The following is a 16,883-nucleotide window of genomic DNA, read 5'->3' as shown; positions in this document are numbered from 1 at the left end:
GCAAAGACAGCATTGACTTCTTATAGGTTGAGTCCAGATTGTCAGCACTTGTTTGGCCACAGCATGTTTGCTAGATCTCTGACTCCCCTCCCCAGGCCAGACAGTGTGAGCTTCCAGAGAAGCCAGGTGGAGCACAGGATGGAAGGGGTGGGTTCCAGCAGTCCTGGTTCCCGGCACTGCTGCCTGACACACACCCACAACCGGTTCCTTCCCGGTCATCACCAGCCATCTCTCATCTCCCTCTTCCAGCCAACTTCCAGCTGGCTGCAGACCAGATGAGAAATTGAACAAAGAAGTATGTTTGTTCTGGGTATGGATGCAGTTTGAAACCTAGAGGTATGAAGGAATGTTAAAATTCTCCCTCCCAAACTGTTTAAAATCTCTTAAAAGTTTGGACAACAATAAGAAAAAAAAAAACACTAAGTCTTGCAATTTGCATAGACATTCATGCTTAAATAGTGAATTGTTGTATTTACTTTCTGGCATTGCACCAATAAAACAGATAGTTCACATAGCAATCGTGACACCACTGTTTTACTAACCACCAGAGTACGAGCTAGTGATGTCTCATCTGTTCAGATTCCCCCATCTTTTGCACCTAATGATTTTTTTTTTTTATTTTTTGCAATCTCTCTTTCCCCAAGCTATTAACTGTGGAAAGGAGGAGCTACTTAGTAATTCTACACCTGTTCAAGTCCACGCCTCTCAACTTGCTAAGCTTCCCGAGCAAGTGCAGAGTCAAGCAGGAGAACCCTGGAGTCTGGGGCGGAGGTGGCGGCGGTAGCTGCTGCTGCTGCCGCTGCTGCTGCTGCTGCTGCTGCCGCCACTGCCTTTGGCTTTGGGGACTTTGGCTTAGAGTCTCTCATGTGTCTCTTACAATGGCAGTTGATGACAGCAATTTATATTCCAGAACGAAGAACAGACTAAATTCATCTCCAAATGATTATAAATCATCGAGACGGAGTAGCCTGCCACCTGAATTTCTCATAGGAAATGACATTAGAGGAAGACTTCAAAGAAACATTAAGAATCTGGAACCTGTTCATCTGAGGCGCCCCAAAAAGAGACCCTCCATATTTCCAGGTAAGAATTATTTGTTTATGTTGTCCAGTTCAAACTAAACAAAACAAAGCAAGAGCTATAGATCTGTTACAGTCAGATGTGAATTTCACATGAACTTGGGAGACCTTTGAGGGATAAAGGAGCCAAGTAGGCATATTTGGGTGCAACAGGAGAGTTCTTCAATCTAAAAGCAGCCTAGCACTTCCTTTTTTTTTTAATTTATGAATTGTGACATCCTTAAGGATCTGTGTAAATTGGAAGCATCAGCAAGAGTGTGGAACTGTTTTGCTTGCAATCCTAAAGAATTCTGCGCTGTATTTCGTTCTCTGGTGTGTTTTATTTTGCAAGATTATTGGATTGTTGAGTGAAGCTGATGTTTGTGTGTGCCAGAAATTAACACCATTAAATACTCCAATGCATGCTTCGAATTCCTGTCTTGCATCAGAGCCGAAAACCATTTGTAGCAAAGGGCTCAATTAAACCATGTGCATGGTGAAACGTATTAGAGAACAGGAGACACATGGATTGTGATCTTGATAAAAGGACTCTGATGTCTGCCTCAGATGTCTATGCGGGATTATTACAGCTGTGTAGAGCGTGTGAGATACCTGTGCCAGCAAACCCTAATTGAGCTATCTAAGTGATTCCTGGAGAGTCTGAATTATTTAGTCAACTTGATTTCAATACTGTTTGCATTGGAATTTCCAGGAAAACCTACAAATGACCTTTTTGTTGTGGTTGATTGATTGATTGGAGCTTGTTAATGGAAGGGAGATTAGACTCAACTGCCCAGGGGTAAGCCTATAAAAATAGAAAATGGAAAATTAATTCAGTCAAGTTTTATGTCACAAAAGTTATGTTGGCTCGCCTAACAGTTGACTGCTTATGCTGTTTTAGGAAACAGCTGGCTGGTGATTTAGAGAGGGGACTCAGGGGCACAAAACAGAAATGACATTTCTCAAGCAAGTTGTGACTCTAGTGGATTTTTCTCTTGGTTCAGTGATGTTGCCTGGTATCAAACTCTTTCTCAGAAGACAAGCAAAGTCCAATAGAATGGGCCAGCAGGTGTGAGTTTATTGGGCCGGGGCGGGGGTGGCGGTCAGTAGGGGTGGTAGGAAGTGTAGGAGGTCATAAAAGCAAAATGCTGCACCGAGAAGCACTCAAGTATCACAGTTCCTAACAAGCCCAGCCACTCTCTGCCTGTTCCCTTTGCTCTCCTGAGGGTACCGGGCAACTGAGGTCTGGCTAGTTCTCCTGATACAGTTTGGTCTGAAGCACTTTCTGATGAGGTGAGTCTCCAGCACTTCTTCTAGTGCTTTCTCCCAGGCTGTTCTTCCCCTTCTGCTCTTTAGCTGTCTTCTTTTATCCTTTGACTTAACACATCTGAATCCACATGGGTCATAATTCATCTACTTTTCTCAACCACCACTGAACCAGTCCCATCCCACACACCACAGAGGCTTCTCCTCCTTTCCAAACCCCAGATCCCAAAAGGACACCTCACTCTTACAGCCACAGTTCTGTTCTGCTGAGTTCTTTGGTCAGGTCATGTGGCCCTGGGACACAGTGGTGAGCAGATCTCCTAACTTGGATCTGTGTGTTATGCTTTCCAAGATCTTGAGTTCACATAAATAACTTGGCAAGGTGAAATCATGAAAAGAGCATTGAACTTCAGGGAGCTGAGTTCTAATCTGAACCACGTCCCTACCTGCGTAGCTAGGTGTGTGCTCCACTGACCTCCATGGCCTTCAACTGTGTCTTTTATTCTGCTTGTTTCTGCCCTTAATGCTGTCCTTGGGCATGGCAGCAGATGCGCTTTTCCAAACTCTCTGCCAAGGCCTTCAGTGGACAAGTTAGAGAGTTAACCTGCCCACAGTCTGAATAATGTCACACACTTGAATTCTAAATTCCCTTTCAATAGAATCACGACCACACTGTCATGCAGTCTGTGCCAACTGCTTTGTACAGTGGCTGACTTGGAAACACCACTGGGCCACCTCTCCTGTCACAGTGCCAACACACTACCTGAAAGGAGAAAGGTTCAGACTTTAATAACCACTCCCATTTTATGTCGCTAGGCAGTTGCACATAAAAATCATGCATAATAAATATGAGACTTGAGGATCAGAGAAATTAAGGAGCATCTCGGAATTACTGCAAGGCAAAGCCAGGGCCCACACTCGGATCTTTTGACTCCAGTATTAGAGCTGTTTCTGTTCTATCCCACTACGCTCCTTTGCCAGCTGTTGCTATCCCTCAGCTGAGGAACTTGGACACACACTGGTGTTCTGACCAGTCTTCTCTCTGACTCTCACACATAATATGGACAACTTTATCCACCTCGAGTCTCGTGTTCAGTCCTGTTTAAATGATGAGCTGGTTGGTTGATCATGCATTTATCATTCATTCAAGAACTATCCATTCAGTTCTTTTACCGTGTCAAGGATAAGCCTTCAGGAATCGAGCTCTAGGTTACCCTTTTGTGCTGATCTATTTCGGCCATCTCACACTGCAGATAACTAAAGGAAAAGTATGTTTCATTCTCTTGCTTAAGATTCTTTAAGGTTAGCTCTGCTCCTAGGATAAAGTCCAAACTTCTTAATGTGAATAGAATAGACGCAAAATATGTCTACTGCTTTCACCCCAGCCACATACCTACCTTCCTTCCTCTTATGTTTCAATGAACAGCCAACTTCACATCCATGTGTCCCTTCATGCTTGCCCTCCCATACTCCATACTCCACCTGCAGTGTCACCTAATTCCTACTTTGGTTTCATGTGTCAGCTAGACAAATTTTCTTCCAAGAAGTTTCCAAGACTTCCCACATCTGGGTTGCTGATTCTGTGTCCTTGTAACACCTGGGCTTTTCCCTATCACAGCACTTATCACATTGCATTGTAATTCTCTGTTTACTTGTCTGTATCTCCCACTAGCCAGTGATCCCAGGACCATATCAGTGTTGTTGACCATTGTATACCTAGTACCTACCACAATGCCTGGAACATAGTATGCACTCAATAAATATTTATCCAGTTGACTCAAATTGTGCTGAATGGAATTAACTCTTGGGTTGTATGCATGTTAGCCCTCTCCCAGACTCTGTGCATGCCAGCCTCCTCTCAACACACACACACTCACACACTCACACACTCACACACACACACACACACACTCACACATACCCCTGAATCTTTGTTCTGCCATTTGTTCTATTCTCTACCTGGACGTGGGAGGGCTCAATGCTAGTCTTTCATCATCTACAGATCACCCAGCCTTCCTCCTCTGGCTTCCTTCAGTTCTCCTTATGCTACCCCCTCTTTGGCCACCTAACTGCATTATATTATTAACCTTCGGTTCATTAGAAACTTTGAAGATAGGCACTGTATCTTCTACTTTCTTGAAGTAGGAGAGGAGCTCACAGAGTAAGTGTCCAGTCAACACCTGGTGGTTAATTAGCCGATGTGCTATGAAGCTATGTCAGTCCTGTAGGGCTTGTTAGATTCTAGCTCCAAGAAAGAATTAATTGGCAAGTAGAGGTTATCATAAGGGAAGATCTCTATACTGATTTTTATACTGATTTTTTATAACAATATGAACTCCGGATATGGGGAGAAATGCACTATTTTTTGGAGGGTGGCATTCACTCGTTGAAAAATATGTTCGAATTTTACTACATGCCAGGAACCTAGGCCTTGGGATTAGAACTGGCTTTTTTTTTTTTTTTTTTTTTTTTGACAGGCAGAGTGGACAGTGAGAGAGAGAGAGAGACAGAGAGAAAGGTCTTCCTTTGCCATTGGTTTACCCTCCAATAGCCACCGTGGCCGGCACGCTGCGGCTGGCGCACCGCGCTGATCCGATGGCAGGAGCCAGGTGCTTCTCCTGGTCTCCCATGGGGTGCAGGGCCCAAGCACTTGGGCCATCCTCCACTGCACTCCCAGGCCACAGCAGAGAGCTGGCCTGGAAGAGGGGCAACCGGGACAGAATCCGGTGCCCGGCCAGGACTAGAACCCGGTGTGCGGCGCTGCAAGGCGGAGGATTAGCCTAGTGAGCTGCGCTGCCGGCCCAGAACTGTTTTTGATCTAAGTTGATGGAAAAGAGTTTTCTTTGCCTTGCATATTGTACAACTTACTAAACACTTCTAAAATAATGGAACAAAAGAATCCCATGGTCACAGCAATGACTTTTAGAAAAGAAAATTGGCACCAACATTGTAGTGTCGCTGGGGTAAGCCACCACCTACTATGCCGGCATCCCAAATAGACGCAGGTTCAAGTCCCTGCTGCTCCAATTCCTATCCTGTTCCCTGATAATGTGCCTGGGAAAACAGTGAAAGATGGCCCAAGTGCTTGGACCCCTGCACTTACATGGGAGACTCAGAAGAAGCTCTGGTCTCCTGTCTTCACCCTGGCCCAGCCCTGGCTGTTGCGGCCATCTGGGGAGTGAACCAGTGGATGGAGAATCTCTCTCTGTGTCTTTGTCCCTCTCTCTATAACTCTGCCTTTCAAATAAATAAAATAAAAAAGAAAAATCCTATATATTAAAAAATCTTATTTATATGAACACACACACACTCACACACATAAAACCCTAACATTTTCTCTCTGCTTCAGGAATCCATAGCCATAGAATGCTAGTGTGAGCTACTGGGCTGAGGCTCTACAGCCTTGCATCTCAAGAGACCAGGCCTTGAGCTCCAGGTCATAGCACATCAAGAGCCTGGGTCTCCCTCCTTCTGCAAGAACTCCATCAGCTGCACCCAGAGCTGTGGGCCTGGCTCAGTTAGTGAAAGCACAGGGAAGGTAGAGGAGTAGTGCTCACAGATGCTGTACCTACTGGGTACAGCTGGGCAGGTTAAAAAGAGTATCTCATCTGAACCTGGAAGAAAGGGGGTCTGGGTGCCAGGTAAAGTGAGCTGTTCATTCAGCACTTTTGAGCAAACCAAAAAGTTGGTGTCTTTAATCAGCTAGTTCTTAAAATATCCTACTGAACACCAAGAGGGAAACCTGTTGGAGTGAGGTGGACACTATGGGAAACAGTGGCTTGATCAGCATAGCCCTGACTGTTAATGAACAACTTAATACATTATCCCTCTTAGTAGTTTTTTTATCTGTTCTACTTAATATGACTGGTTTAGTTCTGTAATTGATGCACAGTTATTCTTAAGTGTTGAAAATTAACTGAAATGTGATCCCTGTTGAACATGGGAGTGGGAATGGGAGAGGGAAGAGATGTATAATTTGGGACATGCTCAGGCTGACTTGCCCCAAATGGTGGAGTTGGAAGCATACCAGGGGATTCCAATTCAATCCCATCGAGGTGGCATGTACCAATGCCATCTCACTGTTCCAGGTGATCAATTTCAGTTCACAGTTGGTCATGGTGGAGGGACTGGGAGTCAAAGGGAGCACATAGACAAGTCTAGTACCTGCTAACGCTAACCGATGGAGTAAATAAAGGGGAGAGTGATCCAACATGGGAAGTGAGATACTCAGCAGACTCATAGAATGGCAGATGTCCTAAATAGCACTCTGGCCTCAGAATCAGCCCTAAAGGCATTCGGAGCTGGCTGAAAAGCTCATGAGAGTATTTCAGGCATGGAAAGCCAAGACACTCTGGCAAAAGATCTCTGCGAGTGAGATCCCAGTGGAAAGAACAGGTCTTCAAAGAAGGAGGTACCTTTCTCTGAAGGGAGGAGAGAACCTCCACTTTGACTATGACCTTGTCTAAACAAGATAAGAGTCAGAGAGCTCAGAGGGCTTCCATAGCCTTGGAAACTCATGACTGGAGCATAGGGAGATTACTGATGCCATAGACAGGAGTGTCAATTGGTAAAGTCAACAACAGGAGTCACTGTGCACTTACTCCTCATGTAGGATCTCTGTCCTTAATGTGCTGTACATTGAGATTTAATGCTATAATGAGTACTCAAACAATATATTTCACTTTGTGTTTCTATGGGGGTGCAAACTGTTGAAATCCTTACTTAATGCATACTAAACTGATCCTCTGTAAAAAAAAAAAAAAAAAAAAGAAAGAAATTATCAATTTCCAACTTGACTCTCACTGGGATTAAACATGACAATAGGTCTGCTCTGATTTCATCATCATTTAAAAAAAATCATCTATTATTTTTCACTTTATGTTTCTGTGTGGGAGCAAACTGTTGAAATCCATACTTAATGTATACTAAGCTGATCTTCTGTATATTAAGATAATCGAAAATGAATCTTGATGTGAATGGAAGGGGAGAGGGAGTGGGAAAGGGGAGGGTTGTGGGTGGGAAGGACGGTATGGGGGGGAAGCCATTGTAATCCATAAGTCGTACTTTGGAAATTTATATTCATTAAATAAAAGTTTAAAAAAAAATATCCTATCGATTTTACAGTCATCTGTTGTGAAAAGCAAGGAGCCTTCTGCTTGGAGGAAACAGGCAGTTCCAGGTTCTGCCCATCACAGCGGGCAAGTGTGAGGGGACCGCTCCCGGGTGAGAGGAGTAGGGAACCCGGGCCAGGACTCACATGACAGACAGCCAGCAGGTGGGCTAATTTTACCATTGCAAGTCCAAGTTCTATACCAAAGCCGAGGTATTTTTTTTCTTTGAAAGTCTACAATCTAAAAATTAGTTATTTAAAACTGTGTTGTTTTTGTAATTAAATGGATTTTGAGAATTTTGAAAGTAAAACTTCTTTGTTCTTTTTTCTGGGTGTGCATAGATTTTTTTTGAAATGCTCGGTAGTCATAAGATTAATGGTAGTGAGGTGCTTTCTGGCTTCTCTGAGGGTGAACAGGCTGCAGGACGGTGAGGGTGGAGATCTCATCGGGGTTCCCTCCTGAGAGCTGCCTTCGTATAGACACAGTGATGCCCACTGTGGTTGGACATGCCTCCCCACTCACAGCTTGAGCATTCTTGACCTAAAAAATCCAAAATGCAGAACTTTTGAGCACCAATATGCTGCCGTAAGTAGAAAACTCCACACTGGACCTCATGTGAGGTCACAGTGCATTGCAGATGTGCTAACCTTCAGACTCTGTGTATAAGATTACAGGAAGCATGCATTTGGTGTTTAGACTTGGGTCCCATCCCCAAGATACCTTATAACCTGTGTGCAAAATTCCCAAATCCAAAAACATCTGAAATCAGAAACGCTCCTCATCCTAAGCATTTCAGAAAAAGGATGCTCAGGCTGTGGCATGCTCTGTGTCAGAGCTCTGTCACTCTGGAACCTGTAGATGAGCGTGTTTGGTAATGTCTCCATGGTACCTTCAAGGGGCGTGGAGAACCTGGTTAGGACCTCCAAGCCAGAGCTGCCTGGCATTGTGTCCTGTTGTCCTCCCTTCATGGTTATCCTTTGTGATGTCAGGAAGCATGTTTCTTACACCAGGGCATTTCCTGAACACCCGCCCACAGCATTTTGCATGTGTTGGGTGCTTAAGATCTGGGGAAGTAGTCAGGCAAGGTGGAAGATGATATACAAGAAGAACTGTGTCACAACCACTCCAGCAGCCACACCCTTGCCTATAACTTCCTTGAACAGGCACTTTCCAAGCAGACCATGCTCTGTGGTCAAAGCTCAGGGAGTCTTGGGCTTTGACCCTCTCCTCTCACAAAGGGATTTCATCTCGGGAATTTCAGAGTCAGTATCTACTTCAGAACTAGGTTCAGGTTCCAATCCTCTGTCTCTACCACACAAGGAATCGGGTCAAGTCAGAACCTGATTTTTTTTTTTTTTTAAGATTTATTTAGGCCAGCACCACAGCTCACTAGGCTAATCCTGCACCTGCGGCGCTGGCACACCGGGTTCTAGTCCCGGTTGGGGTGCCGGTTCTGTCCCGGTTGCCCCTCTTCCAGGCCAGCTCTCTGCTGTGGCCAGGGAGTGCAGTGGAGGATGGCCCAAGTGCTTGGGCCCTGCACCCCATGGGAGACCAGGAGAAGCACCTGGCTCCTGGCTTCAGATTGGCACAGCGTGCCGGCCCTAGCGGCCATTTGGGGGGTGAACCAACGGAAGGAAGACCTTTCTCTCTGTCTCTCTCTCACCGTCTAACTCTGCCTGTCAAAAAAAAAAAAAAAAAGATTTATTTATGTATTTGAAAAGCAGAGTTACAGAGAGGCAGAGGTAGAGGCAGAGAAAAAAAGGTCTTCCATCTGCTGGTTCACTCCCTTCATCCCTAGATGGCCTCAATGGCTGGAGCTGCACTGATCTGAAGCCAGGAGCCAGGAGCTTCCTCCAGGTCTTCCCACATGGGTGCAGGGGCCCAGGAACTTGAGCCATCTTCCATGCTTTCCCAGGCCATAGCAAAGAGCTGGATTGGAAGTGGAGCAGCCGGGACTCAAACCAGCTCCCATTTGGGATGCCAGCACCTCAGACTGGAGCTTTAACCGAGTGCACCACAGCGCCAGCTCCAGAGCTTCATTTTTCAGAAGCCGTTTCTTCACCTTTGAAATGGGAATGCAAGAGCCAATTTCAAGGTTGTGTTAATCCCAAAGAAGAGAATGTGTGATCATGAAATGCTACACTTATGGCTGCCTGTGTTATTACAGATGTGGCTCTTCATAATCAGTACTTTTTCTTCTAATGCGTGGGTAGGGAAGGTGAAATTGTAACACTGTCAAATCTTCACAGCTAGAGAGTTATCCAGAGTTGCTAATCAGACCATCTGCTAATTTAAATTCTATATAATGAGGCACGACTAAAAGACCTATTAATTTTAATGTTTTCGTAAGAAAGAATGACATGGAAACTCTTCATTGTAATATCCATTTTTTTTTCAAAGTGAATCATTAAACTTAAGAATATAGTCATGTGAGATCTTTGAAAATTGTACAGTATTAGAAACAGTCATGTCTGGGCTTAATAAAATTAGTTGTAGCCTTGCTGTGTTTAATATTTTTGCCGAGTTGTCTTTTGAAAGCTTTGCTTTTGGAAATCCAGCCCTTGAGCTTCTCTTTGAACAAAAACTTGAAATAGGAAGATAATTGGTTTCCTCCTGTGATTTTTTAAAAAACAGCTTGTATATGACATTATAAATGAATTAACCACTTAAGTTAATGTGCTTAAGCATTAAGACATTTTAGACTTCAATTTTTTTTTAACGAGATTTACTTTATTTATTTGAAACACAGAGGGAGGAAGAAACAGAGATCTTCCAGCTGCTGGTTTTCTCCCCCAGTGGCCACAATGGTGAGGATTGTGCTGGGCCAGATCCAGGAGCCCAAAACTTCATTCAGGTCTCCTTTGTGGGTGACGGGGGCCCAAGCACTGGGGCCATTATCTGCTGCTTTCTCAGGTGCATTAGCAGAGAGCCGGATTAGAAGCACAGCAGCCAGAATTCAAACCAGTACCCTGATGAGGGATGCTAGCATTGCAGGTGGCATCTTAACCCACTGTCCCATAATGCCATCTCCCTTCAAAATCTCTAAAAGTCAACATTTAATATTTTGATTTAAAATTAGTTATTTATGGCATTTCTTAATCAAAAACATTGATGCAAAAACAAATGAAGTACCCTGATAACTTAAACAGTAACATTTATGCCTTAGACAAGTTTATTAAAAGGGGTGGGTTTTATTTTTATTTTGCTTCATTTTCTTTTCTAAAAAGAAATAAAATCAAATTTAATGAGCGGCCGGCGCCGCGGCTCACTAGGCTAATCCTCCGCCTAGCGGCGCCGGCACACCGGGTTCTAGTCCCGGTTGGGCACCGGATTCTGTCCCGGTTGCCCCTCTTCCAGGCCAGCCCTCTGCTGTGGCCAGGGAGTGCAGTGGAGGATGGCCCAGGTGCTTGGGCCCTGCACCCCATGGGAGACCAGGAAAAGCACCTGGCTCCTGGCTCCTGCCATCGGATCAGCGCGGTGCGCCGGCCGCAGCGCGCCGGCCGCGGCGGCCATTGGAGGGTGAACCAACGGCAAAGGAAGACCTTTCTCTCTGTCTCTCTCTCTCACTGTCCACTCTGCCTGTCAAAAAAAAAAAAAAAAAAATTTAATGAGGTCATTGCTAAGTACTATAAGGGAAAACTAAAATGCTAATGCTATAATATTTATATATATTTTATATATATATATTACAAACAATACAAGAACCAATAGTATACTCAGTATATGCATAAAATATTAGATTTATAGCCCCTCTTTAGGCTTTTCTCCTTGACATACAAGGAAAATACAGGATTATGAATCTAAGACTTAGCATATAAGTATTTTGAGAAGTGCCTTAAACAGGTTTTCTTAAACGCAGTTCATTTCCATCTGTTGCTCAATAGCTAATACATGGTTACATTAGACTGGGGAACTCCCACTGCTTCTCCCTCCAGTCCTCAAGTACTAGTTTAGATATATGTACATCTAGACCATGAAAATATTGTTACATTCACATAATTTTATTTTTATTCAACATGCTTCAGTAATACTTTTTAAGCACTTGTAATTGTCTCCATAGGTAATGTACTTTAAAAAAAATGTGTGGGAGGAAAATGGTTATCCAGTTACTCAGTTACATAAGAAATGGCCATACTTCACATTCATTTTTCAAATAATTTGGGGAAAGTAGCTACCTAAAAGACATTTTACCTGCAATATTTAATTGTGGTACCTCTACTTCTCTATGTAATCTAGAAGAATATGAATTTGGGAGTAGGAATTTACAAAATCGTATTAAATGGGTAAACAGGTTTAGTTGACATAAATGTGAACACCCTTTACAAAATACAATATTTTAAAAGATTTATTTATTTTCTTTTTAAAATTTCTTTTAAGTTCTGGAGTTCAGTGTGTTTTTTTATTTTTATTTTATTTTATTTATTTATTTATTTTGCCCCAAAGAAACCATTTATTTAATCAGTACGAATCTTATTAAGTACAGCTTTAGGAATATAGTGATTATTCTTATCATACCTACCCTCCCACCTCCACTCCCACATTACCACCTCCTCCCTCTCCCATTCCCAGTCCCATTCTCCATTAAGAAAAAAATTCCTTGACAGTGAAGACAAGGGCTGTTCAAGTCATTGCTTCTCAAAGTGTCGATTTCACTTTTACAGATTTCCTTTTAGGTGCTCTATTTGTTATCACAGATCAAGGAGAATATACGGTATTTGTCCCTTTAGGACTGGCTTATTTCACTAAGTATAACGTTTCCCAGATTCATCCATTTTGTTGCAGATGACTGGATTTCATTTTTTTTACCACTGTGTAGTATTCCACAATTTATTTATACAGTCTTCAGTTGACAAGCATTTAGGTTGATTCAATGTCTTAGCTATTCTTAATTGAGCTGCAATAAACATAGGAGTGCAGATAACTCTTATCTGCAGATTTCATTTCCCTTGGGTAAATTCCCGGGAGTGGGATGTCTGGGTCATATGATAGATCTATATTCAGATTTCTGAGGTAACTTCAAACTGATTTCCATAGTGGTTTTACCAGTTTTACATTCCCACCACCAGTGGATTAAGATACCTTTTTCCCCCACATCCTTGCCAGGATTTGTTGTTTGTTGATTTCTGTATAAAAGCCATTCTAACTGGGGTGAGGTGAAACTTCATTGTGGTTTTGATTTGCATTTCCCTGAGGGCTAGTGATACTGAGCATTTTTTCATGTGTCTGTTGGCCATTTGGATTTCCTCTTTTGAAAAATGTCTATTTAAGTCCTTGTCCCATTTCTTTTTTATATATATATTTATTTTATTTATTTGAAAGACAGAGTTACAGAGAGAGGTAGAGACAAAGATCTTCCATCTGCTGGTTCACTCCCCAGATGGCCGCAACAGCCTGAACTGCACCGATCTGAAGCCAGGAGCCAGGAGCTTCTTCTGGGTTTCCCACATGGATGTAGAGGCCCAAGGACTTGGGCCATCCTCTACTGCTATCCCAGTCCACAGCAGAGAGCTGGATCGGAAGAGGAGCAGCTGGGACTAGAACTGGTGTCCATATGGGATGCTAGCGCTTCAGGCCAGGGCTTTAAACCACTGTGCCACAGTGCCGTTGGCCTATTTCTTAACTGCATTGTTTTGTTGTTGTGGAGTTTCTTGATTTCTTTATATATTCTGCTAATTAATCCTTTATCAGTCGCATTGTTTGCAAATAATTTCTCCCATTCTGTCGGTTGTCTCTTTACTTTCCTGAGTGTTTCTTTTGCAGTACAGAAGCTTCTCAATTTGTTGTAATCCCATTTGTTGATTTTGGCTCTGATTGCCTGTACCTTTGGGGTCTTTTCTATGAACTCTTTGCCTTTGCCAATGTCTTGCAGGGTTTCCCCAATGTTCTCTAGTAATTCGATGGTATCAGGTCATAGATTCAGATCTTTAATCCACTTTGAACAGATTTTTGTGTAAGGTGTAAGGTAGGGGTTCTGCTTCATTCTGCATGTGAAAATCCAGTTTTCCCAGCACCATTTGTTGAAGAGACTGTCCTTGCTCCTGGGATTTGTTTTAGCTCCTTGGTCAAGTATAAGTTGGTTGCAGATGCTTAGATTGATTTCTGGAGTTTCTATTCTGTTCCATTATAACTGCCTTGTAGTATGTCTTGAAACCTGGTATTGTGATGCCTCCACTTTGTTTTTGTTGTATAAGATTGCTTTAGCTATTAAAGGTCTCCTGAGATGAAAATTACAAAACATTAAATAAAGAGGCCGGCACCGCAGCTCACTAGGTTAATCCTCCGCCTGCAGCACCGGCACACCGGGTTCTAGTCCCGGTCGGGGCGCCGGATTCTGTCCCGGTTGCCCCTCTTCCAGGCCAGCCCTCTGCTGTGGCCAGGGAGTGCAGTGGAGGATGGCCCAAGTGCTTGGGCCCTGCACCCCATGGGAGACCAGGAGAAGTACCTGGCTCCTGCCATCGGATCAGCGCGGTGCGCAGGCCGCTCTGCCTGTCAAAAAAATTTTAAAAATATATTAAATAAAGAAATAGAAAAAGATACAAAAAAATGGAAAAATCTTCCGTGTTCATGGATTGAAGAATCAATGTGATCAAAATGTCCGTTCTTCCGAAAGCAATCTACAGATTCAATGTGATACCAATCAAAATACCTGAAATTCTTCTCAGATCTAGAAAAAAAATGATGCTGAAATTCATATTTATTTATTTTTAAAGTCAGAATTACAAAGAGAGAAGGAGAATCAGAGAATAGAGACCGTCCATCTGCTGGTTTACTCCCCAGAAGGCTGCAATGGCTAGCACTGGATCGGGCCAAAGCCAGGAGTCAGGAACCTCATCTGGATCCCCCACATGGGTAGCAGGGGCCCAAACACTTGAACTGTCTTCCACTGTTTTTCCCAGGCCATTAGCAGGGAGCTGGATTGGAAGTGGAGCCCTATAGGATGCCTGCATCGCAGGCAGTGGTGTTACCCGCTATGCTACAACGCTGGCTCTCAGTCATGATTTTAATTCTTAGAATTTCCATCCTAAATGGAGTTAATCCTTTTCTTCTAAACAAGCGATCACCAAGTATATCTTTAAACTTCTCAGGAGCTCAAAGCACGTAGATGGAGGAACCTCATGGATGGTGTGTGCTTCTGTCATTGGTTCAGATTTACTGATGGTGTTCCCTCCACTATCAAATAACTTCTCTTCCATGCTGATACTTGTGAAAGACTGAAGTCTGAAGCTTAAAGATGAAATTAATGAGTAATGGGGGCCAGCGCTGTGGCCTAGCAGGTAAAGCCGTTGCCTGCAGTGCCAGCATCCCATATGGGCACCAGTTCAGGTCCCTGCTGCTCCACTTCCAATCCAGCTCTGCGCTGTGGCCTGGGAAAGCAGTAGAAGATGGCCCAAGACCTTGGACTCCTGCACCCACCTGAGAGACCCAGAGGAAGTTCCTGGCTCTTAGCTTGAGATTGGTGCAGTTCTAGCCATTGCAACTAATTGGGAGTGAACCAGCAGATGGAAGACCTCTCTCTCTGCCTCTCCTTCTCTCTGTGTGTAACTCTGACTTTTGATTAAATAAATAAATCTTTATTTTAAAAATAATAAATAATGAGTAATTAATCCTGGACAAAGTTTTGAAGGAATTAACTTTTATGATAAAAAAAGAATACAACTTAAAGAAGCATTTCTTTAGATTTGAAGTTATCAAAATATGTACCCAAGGCTAAATGGCAGGTATACCTGAGGAAGACTTCATCTATTCAACGAATCTCAACTATCTTCTTGGGGATCTATTGCATGCAAAATGCCCAATATCAACATTGAACATAGTCATCTGTTTTCCTCTATAATTTTTGCTAGGAGAGCAGAATGCATGAATTTGGGCATCCATGCCTCTCTGGCATCAGCTAATGGCAACACCGACGCCACGTTACTGCCCCCAAGAAGTCCTAATGGGCAATGAAGCATTTCCTTACAAGCAAGTTCAGGGGCTTTAACTGTCCTCCTTCCCAGGGATTCTTTGTTGGGATGGGGGTTATTGTTTATTCTTTGTCAACTCTGCCTCTTCTAAACCTACTAAAAAGCAGCTAAGTGGGAAAGGGTCTTTATTTGAATGTCCTCCCCCGGGACCCAGTTCTGGGAAGGGTTTCCAGTCTCCTAGGAAGATCCTTGGTAGCTGTGCACATCCCAATCACTGCAGGAGCTTTCCCAGAATCCCCGGGCACTGGCCCTGGAGGTTTGATTTTTCTAAGTGCAGGCTGGGGCCAGGCTTCTAACTGCATTGTTAGAATGCACACTTTTGCTGCATGCTCTTAATGTTCTCTGGTTGAGAATGACTGACTTAAAAGAAGCAGAAAGTATCCTTAAAGATCTAGGTTATTCCTAGAATCTTCCATGTTTTGCAAGTAGGAAGCAGGAAGCAACTCTCGCTGTCAGACTCCCACAGTGCCCCCTGCCATCCAGTGCCTCTCCCACACCCACCCTCTCCCACCCTCAAAACTCCTGGCAGAGGGACAACTTGTGTATTCTCTCCTGGTGGTGCCTTGATTGGAGCTCCATTGTATACAATTGTTTGTGGCCCCCACTCATAACCACAAAATCCAGGACAGGAGAATACATGGGCCAGACCACCCATCTACAGGTCATCATTCTACCCCTGCTCACTCCACAGGGCCAAACAGTAGGCCTCTCTCTCAGCCCCTTTACAGGTTTTTTAAGATGGTAGCAATGCCTGTTAGAGCTGATTAGAAAAGTCAGATGGATGAGGGGCATTTCAAGTCCTTAAAAATGAAAACAGCACAAGTAATGCTATGAAATCGAGAAATGATTTAGAAAAGTTAGTAACTATCACCCCTGGTACTGGATGCTATGCAGGAGCTGTGTGATTCAGAAACAGGGTGAATTCTAGCTACATGTTTTCTTTTGTTATTGAAGCATACCCATCCAAAATAAATAGCAGTCTGTGCAGTGTCTCAAAAGAAATACTGTCGAAATATAATTACTTTTTAAAAGGATGCCATAAATCACTGGGATAATTTAAATCAAAGGCAGTGTAGTTTCAGTTTTGTTGCACTAAATATCCCAGTTATAGCCTTTCATATTGCCTTAATTTTTGCAAAATTGGAATGAGCTCTGCTGTTTCAAATGTATCCAAGTTCTTCCACAGAAAAGCAGGTGACTGAAGTCTGTGTGCTTGGTATTTACAGTAATGATAGAAGCCATTTTATTGACAATAAATCACTTTCTGATTGCCACACCAAACACTCCCACACATGCAAACAGATGGATACAAGGCAGGGATATGACCAAGGATGGTTTCCTTCAGAGTCAACCTAAAGTATAAACACAAAATCTGTACTGAAAGGTGAGATGGAAGGCGACAAAGAGAGAGAGTCGAGGAAATGTGTCCATCTAGCAACAAGAATCCCACCACGTGGGAGTCAAATCCCCAGGTACCTCCTGTA

The 16,883-nt window shown here is 43.4% G+C and overlaps 1 protein-coding gene across 3 annotated transcripts in view; it reads left to right on the top strand.

Annotated features, from left to right (window-relative positions):
• Positions 1-16,883, top strand: part of FRY (FRY microtubule binding protein) — a 492,126-nt gene that overhangs the window by 121,368 nt on the left and 353,875 nt on the right. For 2 of the 3 annotated variants that reach the window (XM_008273531.4, XM_070049049.1), the window contains one exon: positions 911-1,083. The gene's annotated coding sequence lies outside the window, so the exon portion shown is untranslated. Of the gene's footprint in view, positions 1-910; positions 1,084-7,575; positions 7,600-16,883 lie in introns of those variants that run through there. The other variant, XM_070049050.1, reaches the window with a different exon arrangement.

The sequence above is a fragment of the Oryctolagus cuniculus genome, chromosome 9 (assembly GCF_964237555.1).
Source record: "Oryctolagus cuniculus chromosome 9, mOryCun1.1, whole genome shotgun sequence".
Taxonomy (NCBI): domain Eukaryota; kingdom Metazoa; phylum Chordata; class Mammalia; order Lagomorpha; family Leporidae; genus Oryctolagus; species Oryctolagus cuniculus.
The sequence above is the reverse complement of the archived record's forward strand: the minus strand, read 5'-3'. Positions and strand labels throughout refer to the sequence as shown.